The sequence below is a fragment of the Eleutherodactylus coqui genome, chromosome 5 (genome assembly GCF_035609145.1).
Source record: "Eleutherodactylus coqui strain aEleCoq1 chromosome 5, aEleCoq1.hap1, whole genome shotgun sequence".
NCBI classification, from domain to species: Eukaryota; Metazoa; Chordata; class Amphibia; order Anura; family Eleutherodactylidae; genus Eleutherodactylus; species Eleutherodactylus coqui.
The window spans coordinates 82,840,936-82,852,876 of NC_089841.1; positions in this window are offsets into that span (position 1 = coordinate 82,840,936).

Genomic DNA, 11,941 nt, shown 5'->3' on the forward strand with positions numbered 1-11,941 from the left:
AATACTTGCGGTGTCATGTCTCAGAGAGGCAGGAAATTGGTCTGGGTTTTTGCCTTTAGCTGAATTCGCACTTAACAATAGATCGTTGGAATCTACGGGGTCGTCTCCTTTCTTTTGTAATTATGGGTTCCATCCATGTTTTGGTTCTTTTTCTAAGGAGGTGTCAGAGGAACCTGAGGAGAATGAGTTCTCCTCTAACATTGGGAGGATATTCAGAATAATTTTCAAAGGACAGTTAAACATTTTAAGCGGGTGGTAGATAATAGACCGTCTGAGGGGACTAACTTCTTGGTGGGAAACTTGGTATGGTTGTCAACTAAGAACATGAAAATCGAACAACAGTCTTTTAAATTTGGTCCAAATTTTATCGAGCTATTCAAAATCATTGAAAAAAATTAATCCTGTGTCTTTTCGTTAGGAGATTCCTAGTTCGATAAGAATAAATAATGTGTTTCATAAGTCTCTGTTAAGAAGTTTATTGACTCAAGAAATGGTTCATCTCCGCCAGCTCCGGTTGTGGTTGATGGGGATATTCATTTTGAGATAAGTCACATAGTGGACTCTCATCTGGTTAGGAGAGCACTGCAGTATTTAATGCATTGGCGTGGCTATGGTCCTGAGGAGAGAACATGGGTACCGGCGGCAGATGTCCATGCGGATCGGCTTGTGAAAATTTTCACAGACTAAATCCGAATCGACCTGGTCCCAAGGGTCCTAGAGCCCCTTCTGAAAAGGGAGGTATTGTTGTGGCGGTTCTGGGATTGCCGCCTTGCTGATAGTCTGGTGCTGGTTTTGGAGATGTTTCTACATCTTCTGGCTCAGTGGGTGTGCTATCTCAGTAACGGTGGGGTTCCCAGCAACCACACGTACAACTATCATACTTTTCTTGGCAAGAAATGTAAGCAAAACTAAAAGTGCTGGCTTTGTACAACAAGAAAAACTAATGACGTGTACATCAAGCCTCTCTAGGCGGCAACATCATGAAGAGTGAATATAAATAGTGGCATACATAAAGACCTAAATTCTAAATTAATGTTCCATATCTCATACTAGTATTATAGCTCCATATTTCATGTCAGTTAAAATGAGGCCTCGTTGTGCAGCTCATGGAGGCTGGGCTTCATGGTTAATTACAGCTGAGGTTTGGTTTAATCTTTAAAGATCTTCATGCGGCCACTAGAGGTAAAAGCTCCCTGTTGTTGATCTCTTATGTTCTGTAGCTCCAAGGACATGTTTTGTTTTCTTCAAAACCTCAACAAGACCCCACATCCTGCAGCAAGACTTTGAACTAGCATGCTGCCAGTTCTGAGGAACACAAGCCGACTCCTATATCTGATGACAAGCCTTTTTAAGCACATTGAAGCACCTGCAAAACATTTTCATCTCTTATAGCTTTGTACAAATGTATCTCTGAAGACATAGTTCGACCTAACTAGTTAACGTTTCCTCGTAGCTTACATCTCTCTACTCTGCTCTCCTCAGATCTCAGCTATCTGCCCCAGTTTTAGGGTCTATTACTCTACGACAATACTATGTTCTTGGAAAATAGTACATCACATGTTAACCTGTTCAAAACTCTGATTATGAGATAAAAGCAAAACCTAAAAAGTGTTTCTCCTGCATACTATCTCGTATAACTAGGTAATACCTACCGCTCTCAGAGAGATAAGAAATAATTTGCCATGGTAAGACAATTTCATTTATGAGCAAAATACTACACCACATGACTCAAGACCTCCATGGAGAAAGGGGCTTGGACCTCTGAACCTTTTTTTCTTTGCATGTACGTATGACTGACAATTTATAAGTCATTGATCATTGGCGTCATATGTTTCTGTTCTGTGTAATTGGAACTCCCTTGGACTAGGATAGTTGGAGAAAGTGAACCTTCTGTATCAGGGCTCTTTCACACGATCGCATAAACGGAGCGTATTTACGCCCAGGCGTATATACGCTCGCAATAGAGCCACAGTATTGCAATCGATTCGTTCACACGAGCGAAAACACTGTGATCAAATACGCCGGCAGCGTGAAAAATAGAACATACGCGCTCAGCGTATATACACTCAGCCAAAACATAGTTCTGAAACTGTTTTGGCCAAAATACGTCGGAGTGTGAAAATGTCCCTGCAGAGCAAGCGTATTTTCTCCAGCGCAAATACGCACCGTTTATGCGCTCGTGTGAAAGAGCCCTCACAGTGATACTTACAGGCGTCATTGGGTATCATACATATGGAGTAATACTTCTACAGGAGAATACCTGTGCATGTATGTAATTCAGTTGAACATGCCATGATTTTATAGGTCAGAGTTCTACAAAATATTCAAAATTGTTAGTATACTGTATGTAGGCACAAGAAGGGCCCATTTACTCATATGGGCACTATATTACATCTTTGTACAACTCAGGATTCCCTGGTCTTATTGGGGTTATTCAAGACTTTTACTATCGATAACCAGATCTATAGTTGATCAGTTGAGGTCTACCATTCAGGATCTCCCCCATATCAGATATTTGCTGAGCCAGCTGTCAGTGTTGAAAGTGCTGTAAGCAGGGAGTGCTGTAAACATTGTAGCAGCCTGCGTTGGTAAAGCTGGAACAGCTTCCATTGAATTCAATGGACTGCACTATCAAGCCGGGCCTCTACGATACAGACAGCACTGTGTGCTTCCAGAGCTGTCCACACTGACAGGTGGACCAATAAACAGCGGATCAGTGGCAATTCTGAGCGTGAGATCCTCACAAATCAACTGCTGATGACCTATCCTGAGGATAGGTCATCAACAATAAAAGTCCTAGACAACCTCTTTAAGCCTTAACTGCTACAAGGAAATTCTTAGGTCATATACCTTAAAGGAGCCAACGTCCAATGAGCCCAGTAGTAACAGTGACCACCATAGTGGCCCTAGTAGTAACGGTGTCCTCTATATTGGCCTCAGTAGTAACAGTGACCACCATAGCGGCCCCAGTAGTAAGTGTCCCTATATTGGCCTCAGTAGTAATAATGACCCCAATAGTGGCCATAGTAGTAACATTGTCCCCTATATTGGCCCCAGTAGTAACAGTAACCCCCATAGTGGCCCCATTAGTAATAGTGACCCCCATCGTATAGTAGTCTCAGGGATGCTGCCCGGCCAGAAGCCAATAGCAAAACTCCTATTGGTCTCTGGTTGGGCAGCATCCCTACAAGCTTTACACTCACCCCACTTGCAGTTCCGGTCCAGCGGCGCAGTACAGAGTCTGTGACCGTTCACCTCTACCCTTGGCGCAGACGTCAGCAGTCAGACACTGCACTGCGCCTTTGAAGAGAAGCGCTGCTCCGATCCCTGTGCAGCGGCTGGCGCTTGTAATTGCAGAAGCTCTCATTGAAATTAATTGTAATTGCAGGCTGGGGTGCAATTGAGTTCAATGAGAGCTGCACCTGCAATTATGAGCACTGGCCAAAACACAAGGGTTGAAGCAGCGCCTTTCCCTCTGACCCTAGTGTATCCTGGTGGGCACTGCCTGGATAGCCCCTTAAAATTCTAATGCACGGTCGGTGGGGCACATAAAACCTTGCAACATGTCTAAGGGCTTCTTCACACGGGCGCTGCGATTTTCGGCCGCCTGTGCCGTGGCTGAAAATCGCATTAACGAGTGGTATCTGTGACCAAGTCGCAGCTGTATTTCCCATTTTGATGCCCATTCAGACAACTGGGCTGTGGCGTGTATACGCCACAACCCAGAATACCGTCGGGTGTAGGGAGAGAGTTTAGCTCTGCTAAACTCTCTCCCCCTCTCCGCTTCTTGCTGGCTGCCAGCAAAGGGTGGAGGCGAGACGGGGCGGGAGCTAGTGTGTTAAACTCCAGCCCCTTGACAGCTTCTGGCAAGTGGAGTGGGCAGGACAGGGCAGGAGCTTAGCAGAGCTAGTGCGCTAATCTCCCAACCTCTCCCCCTTAGCTGGTAGCTAGCAAGGGGCAGAGAGGGGGAGGGAGTTTAGCAGAGCCACTGCTAAATTCCCTCCTACCTCCCTTTTCCAGCAACTTTCATAGGCTCCCATAGGAGTCTATGGGATGGGTTGGCGTATTCCGGCAAATGACAGGTCCAGACCTATCTTTTCTGGTCAGCATAAAAGAGGTTGGCCAGAATTTGCACCATGTGCGCTATTTTTTTGGTCCAGCTGATTTTGTGCACCAAAAAAATCGTCCAAGTGCATTGGAATCCAATGTTTCAGATGGTTGTGATTTTCAGCGGCTATTTTGCCGCTATAAACTGCTTGTGTGAAGGAGCCCTCAGGTTGTAAGCCAAACTAGAACTTTCTCCATAATGAAAGGATGGGTGTCTTCTCCTTAGAAGAAGACCCTTGGTTGGCTTACATCCTCAGACACCATTCCGATGGCAGTATTTGGTCAATATTTTGCATCAGCATTTGTAAGTCAAAACCAGGAATGGCTGCAAAATACGGAAGACATGCAAATCTTTTCATTATACTTTTCTTTGTAGATTTCATTCCTGGTTTTGACTTGCAATTATTGGTGCAAAATGCTGACCAATGTTGACTAATGCCTCCTTCATGCGGCAGTATTTGTGAGCCAAAACCAGGAATGAACCTGCAGATAAAAAAACATAATGCAAAGCTGGCACCACTTCCATATTTTGGATCCACTCATGGTTTTGGCTTACAAATACTGCTGTCTGAACCTTAATCATGTTTTAAGGTCTGTTAAAAGGTCAGACTTTGACTTATAGGGAAGCTGTTTTCCAATTAGTGGCACTGCAAAGCCATTTTCCATCTGTCTTTTGCATACCTTTTCCCAGGAAGCATTGCATGGCCTATAAGTCTCCCTATACCTGCTTGGTGGTATCCACAAGGAAAAACAGTACTCTTCCATAGCTAGGCATATTTAGCGGGGGCTTGAGAACATAACATGACCAGTTTGCATGAGCTTTAATTTTGATGTACTGGCTGATACCCAGCTTTCCTAGATACATATATTACTCATAAACAGCTGAATAAAATATTAAAATGTTTCCTACATGGGGATATCTCGCAGACAGATGCTGCTTTTATCTTAGAGGAGGATGCTATTTAAAATCCTTTGTGTGTCTGAACTTATCTGGATTTTTGCATACTTCCTTGCCTAAAATTTTTTTTGGCTTCTTGGACAGGAAATCAGAGAATTCTAGAAAGCCTTTGAGATCTGACCGTGAGGTCATTATCACAAAAGCTTTATTTTCCTAGTCTGTTACAAGTAAGCTGAATATAGTTTTACTATTGAGTAACCTCCATATTTCATTGCAAAGAAGTCATAAACTTAAAATGAAAATATGAAATTCAGAAATATTCACGGAGCATCGGAGTATAGGATAGGCAATAAACCGTGCCACATTCTGGTATCATATAATGTTATGGTATACTGAATTACATTGAGAAGTTGAGCAATATGTGTAACATGAAGTACTACAGGTACAGCTCCCATTGAATACAATGTTCTTAGGGAAGTAAGGCATACAAACAGGAACTAACTGAAAGTAAGTCTTCTATAGGTCAATACTAGCATGACCAAAAATATGTCAAACCAGAGTCTTTTCCATAAATCAAAAAACAAGCACCAACTGGTGCCCATATCAGGGCTCCCGCTCATCATCAGTGCTTGAGTTGACTAGGTGAGAAGCCTTCAGATGGGAAGAGGTCTAGTTTATTCTTATGGAGAACACCAAGAGGGCATACAATTCTCCCTGGGAAATAAGGTATATAAACAGAAGATGGAAAAAAGGGTACAAGTTTCTCTACATCATCATGGCCGTCTCCACAAGGAGAAACATGACCCCCTTCTGACCCACATCAAAGGTCTGTCTTTGAGTCAGAGTTATGTATTATAGAGGTGAGGAGAAAGAATTGAACCACTTTTCTTGACACGGATGTCTTTTCCTTATGGAGAAGACTCAAGGTTTTCTTATATCCTTACTCATATTGTAAGTCCTGTTATATGCCAAAATGTGGTATTTTTCCATTTGTATACCTTTTACGGAGGAAGAGCACATGACGATGGTGAAAGGCGAGTTTCATATGCAGTAAATTTGTGTTGTGTATTCTGCACCAAAATCCTATGGAGAAGTGTAGCATAATGCAAGTCAGTGGGTTTATTAAAACCCAATTTCCATGGTTTGGAAAAAATGGATGCAGGTTTGTGGACATACGACACATTATCCAATTTTCTGTGGATTTTGCTGTAGATTTTATCCTTGCCATTGCAAACGGTCAAATTCAATTTGCGCAAACTCTGCAGTTTAAATATGATGACTTAAGCCAATGGAAGAGATGTAAATTTTTCCATTATTTTATCTGTAGAGTCAAGTCTTGGTTTTGCCATCTTAATACTTTGTATGGGGCCTTTTTCCATATTTTAATTTTATGTGGACATGGTTTAAAGCTCGGGCTACATTGAAATGAGCTCTGTGTGAAGTCTGGTGCAAGATCTAGGTGGACACAGTCCACTTTCCTGCAAAACTTGTAAAATTTTTTCCTTTCTTGAACCAAACTCAATTTAAGGCCTTATGTGGACAATCATGCGCATTTTGTCTTGTAGCATGGTCAGCAAAACAACAGTATTGTCCACCGTATTGCTGCCATCTAGTTCTGCTTCCGCTCTACAGCTCACAATTTCCTCTATTTGGAATACGGTAGGCAATGGTGCATGTTGCACTTTTTTATGTAACTACCACACATGCTTCTGGCAAACCCCAATAGAATGCAGTGACTTATTCAGTATCCATGTAATAACGTGAGTGCATAAGGCCTATTTATATAGTTGTTACACTGTTTATATGGGATAAGGCCCCCGGAACATTAGGGTATTTGGGGCTTTATGTTGTCCGTGTTAGTCTACGGACAGCACACGGCCCCATTATAGGGCTAGGAGGATGTGTACACTGATGGTTTTTCACACAGATCAATGATCCACCTGAACATATTGCATGCCCTATTCTTGTCCATATCATAGATGAGAAATAGGTCATGCTAATACATATTAATGTGCTGCCTGGTCATAAATTAGACTGCACACGGAAAGTGCCCCGAAGGCCAAATACAAAAGAATGGCGCAAAACGAAAAGCTGATTTACTCACACATGACATACAACAGTCAGAATGGCATGAAAAGATAGAAGAACTGTAACTAGTCTGGTTCTTGGTTGGAGCCTCCGGTGTTGTAGACTGTGCAGACTGAGAGCGTGGTCAGAGGAGAGCCAGGAGTCGGTAATAGGTGATCATAGTTCGCAGGACAAGGGGCAATGTTGTCAGGAGGAATGCCAGCGGTCGATAACAATAGGTCTCAGTTTGGTTGCAGAGGAGCAGGCAGGTAGTTGAGCTTGATTATGACTATGAAGCACAATAATCTCAGAAGGAACTGGAGAAAGGGACAGACTTTTATAGGAAGTCAAATTAAGGAACAGGGAGGAGCCAATCAAGAATGTGGTTATGCAGGGGAGCTGTGCAGATGGCTGGATGGTTCAGCAGGGAGAGTTGCTGACTGGAGTACAGGAGGTCCTGGTTCAATCCCTGACAGCAGCCCACTCATTCTTGGATGGCCTCCGAACATCCCAGGGGCTGGCTTACCTGTATTTCTCCTGTGGAACTACCCCGTGAATCTTGGAGCATGCACATTTTGGTTCAGCTCCCATGAATTTTCCTCTGGCCCGTACCCTTTCCACTGCACAAAATATTGTAATCTTCCCCTGTGCCTTCTTCAATCAAGAATCTTTTCTACTACGAACTCTCCTCCCCCTAGACACTCATTGGTGGAGGAGGTGATTGGTTTCTTCCCAGGAAGGAGTTATCCACAAGTGGTTTCAGCAGCGCCATGTGAAACACGGGGTGTATCGTCAGCTTGCTAGGGAGTTTCAGACAAAAGGCGACCTATCCAACTTTTATGGTAACCCAGAAAGGCCTGATAAACCTTTGGTTCAATTTAGGAGACGGCAAATGCATCTTCAGGTTTCTAGTGGATAGCCAAACCTGATCCCTGACCTGGAAGGTAGGAGAAGCTTTGTGATGTCTATCCGCTGCCCCCTTATAACGTAGAGACTAGAGATGAGCGAGCACCAAAATGCTCGGGTGCTCGTTACTCGAGACGAATTTTTCGCGATGCTCGAGGGTTCGTTTCGAGTAACGAACCCCATTGAAGTCAATGGGCGACTCGAGCATTTTTGTATATCGCCGATGCTCGCTAAGGTTTTCATTTGTGAAAATCGGGGCAATTCAAGAAAGTGATGGGAACGACACAGAAACGGATAGGGCAGGCGAGGGGCTACATGTTGGGCTGCATCTCAAGTTCCCAGGTCCCACTATTAAGCCACAATAGCAGCAAGAGTGGGCCCCCCCCAACAACTTTTACATCTGAAAAGCCCTCATTAGCAATGCATACCTTAGCTAAGCACCACACTACCTCCAACAAAGCACAATCACTGCCTGCATGACACTCCGCTGCCCCTTCTCCTGGGTTACATGCTGCCAAATCCCCCCCCTCCACGACCCAGTGTCCACAGCGCACACCAAACTGTCCCTGCCCAGCCTTCAGCTGCCCTCATGCCACGCCACCCTCATGTCTATTTATAAGTGCATCTGCCACAGGAAAAGCAGGCACACACTGCAGAGGGTTGGCACGGCTAGGCAGCGACCCTCTTTAAAAGGGGCAGGGCGATAGCCCACAATGCTGTACAGAAGCAATGAGAAATCCAATCCTGTGCCACCTCCATCTGGAGCTGCACACGTGGGCATAGCAATAAGGAACTTATGTGCCACACACTATTCATTCTGTCAAGGTGTCTGCATGCCCCAGTCAGACCGCGTTTTTTTATATATAGTCACAGGCAGGTACAACTCCGCAATGGGAATTCCGTGTGCACCCACAGCATGGGTGGCTCCCTGGAACCCACCGGCGGTACATAAATATATCCCATTGCAGTGCCCATCACAGCTGATGTAATGTCGTGCTTAATGCAGGTGGGCTTCGGCCCACACTGCATGCCCCAGTCAGACTGGGGTTCTTTAGAAGTGGAAACAGATGCAGTTACAACTCCCTGTGGACCCACAGCATGGGTGGGTGCCAGGAAGCCACCGGCGGTACATAAATATATCCCATTGCATTGCCCAACACAGCTGAGGTAGTAATGTCATGTTTAATGCAGGTGGGCTTCGGCCCACACTGCATGCCCCAGTCAGACTGGGGTTCTTTAGAAGTGGACACATGCAGTTACAACTCCGTGTGGACCGACAGCATGGGTGGGTGCCAGGAAGCCACCGGCGGTACATAAATATATCCCATTGCAGTGCCCAACACAGCTGAGGTAGTAATGTCGTGCTTAATGCAGGTGGGCTTCGGCCCACACTGCATGCCCCAGTCAGACTGGGGTTCTTTAGAAGTGGAAACAGATGCATTTACAACTCCCTGTGGACCCACAGCATGGGTGGGTGCCAGGAAGCCACCGGCGGTACATAAATATATCCCATTGCATTGCCCAACACAGCTGATGTAACGTCAGCTGTAATGCAGGTGGGCTAAAAATTAATTTGATTACACTGTAGGCGAGGGCCCACAAAAATTGCTGTATCAACAGTACTAATGTACATCAGAAAAATTGCCCATGCCCAACCAAGAGGGCAGGTGAAACCCATTAATCGCTTTGGTTAATGTGGCTTAATTGGTAACTAGGCCAGGAGGCAGCCCAGTTAAAATAAAAATTGGTTGAGGTGAAAGTTTCAACGCTTTAATGAGCATTGAAACGTATAAAAATTGTTTAGAAAAATTATATGACTGAGCCTTGTGGGCCTAAGAAAAATTGCCCGTTCGGCGTGATTATGTGAGGTTTCAGGAGGAGGAGCAGGAGGAGGAGGAGGAATATTATACACAGATTGATGAAGCGAAAAGGTCCCCGTTTTTGATGGGGATACAGAACGATGCTTCCATCCGCGGGTGCAGCCTACATATTGCTTAGGTATCGCTGCTGTCCGCTGGTGGAGAAGAGAAGTCTGGGGAAATCCAGGCTTTGTTCATCTTGATGAGTGTTAGCCTGTCGGCACTGTCGGTTGACAGGCGGGTACGCTTATCCGTGATGATTCCCCCAGCCACACTAAACACCCTCTCTGACAAGACGCTAGCCGCAGGACAAGCAAGCACCTCCAGGGCATACAGCGGGAGTTCAAGCCACGTATCCAGCTTCGACACCCAGTAGTTGTAGGGGGCAGAGGCGTCACGGAGGACGGTCGTGCGATCGGCTACGCACTCCCTCACCATCCTTTTACAGTGCTCCTGCCGACTCAGCCGTGACTGGGGAGCGGTGACACAGTCTTGCTGGGAAGCCATAAAGCAGTCAAGGGCCTTAAAGAGTGTTGCCCTGCCTGCGCTGTACATGCTGCCTGATCTCTGCGCCTCCCCTGCTACCTGGCCCTCGGAACTGCGCCTTCGACCACTAGCGCTGTCGTATGGGAATTTTACCATCAGTTGGTCCGCCAGGGTCCTGTGGTATAGCAACACTCTCGAACCCCTTTCCTCTTCGGGTATGAGAGTGGAAAGGTTGTCCTTATACCGTGGGTCGAGCAGTGTGTACACCCAGTAATCCGTAGTGGCCAGAATGCGTGTAACGCGAGGGTCACGAGAAAGGCATCCTAACATGAAGTCCGCCATGTGTGCCAGGGTACCTGTACGCAACACATGACTGTCCTCACTAGGAAGTTCACTTTCAGGATCCTCCTCCTCCTCCTCCTCAGGCCATACACGCTGAAAGGATGACAGGCCAGCAGCATGTGTACCCTCACCAGTGGGCCAAGCTGTCTCTTCCCCCTCCTCCTCATCTTCCTCCTCCTCCTCCTCCTCCTCACCGCGCTGAGATATAGACAGGAGGGTGCTCTGACTATCCAGCGACATACTGTCTTCCCCCGGCTCTGTTTCCGAGCGCAAAGCGTCTGCCTTTATGCTTTGCAGGGAACTTCTCAACAGGCATAGCAGAGGAATGGTGACGCTAATGATTGCAGCATCCCCGCTCACCACCTGGGTAGACTCCCCAAACTTTCCAAGGACCTGGCAGATGTCTGCCAACCCCACTCTTCTGAAAATAATTGAGGAGGCTGACTCCCACTGCGCCGCCCATGTTGGAGTTGGTATTCCACTATAGCTCTACGCTGCTCATAGAGCCTGGCCAACATGTGGAGCGTAGAGTTCCACCGTGTGGGCACGTCGCACAGCAGTCGGTGCACTGGCAGATTAAACCGATGTTGCAGGGTGCGCAGGGTGGCAGCGTCCGTGTGGGACTTGCGGAAATGTGCGCAGAGCCGGCGCACCTTTCCGAGCAGGTCTGACAAGCGTGGGTAGCTTTTCAGAAAGCGCTGAACCACCAAATTAAAGACGTGGGCCAGGCATGGCACGTGCGTGAGGCTGCCGAGCTGCAGAGCCGCCACCAGGTTACAGCCGTTGTCACACACGACCATGCCCGGTTGGAGGCTCAGCGGCGCAAGCCAGCGGTCGGTCTGCTCTGTCAGACCCTGCAGCAGTTCGTGGGCCATGTGCCTCTTATCTCCTAAGCTGAGTAGTTTCAGCACGGCCTGCTGACGCTTGCCTACCGCTGTGCTGCCACTACGCGCGACACCGACTGCTGGCGTCGTGCTGCTGCTGCTGACACATCTTGATTGCGAGACAGAGGTTGTGTTGGAGGAGGAGGAGGAGTAGGAGGAGGGTGGTTTACTGGAGGAAGCATACACCGCCGCAGATACCACCACCGAGCTGGGGCCCGCAATTCTGGGGGTGGGTAGGACGTGAGCGGTCCCAGGCTCTGACTCTGTCCCAGCCTCCACTAAATTCACCCAATGTGCCGTCAGGGAGATATAGTGGCCCTGCCCGACTGTGCTTGTCCACGTGTCCGTTGTTAAGTGGACCTTGCCAGTAACCGCGTTGGTGAGGGCGCGTA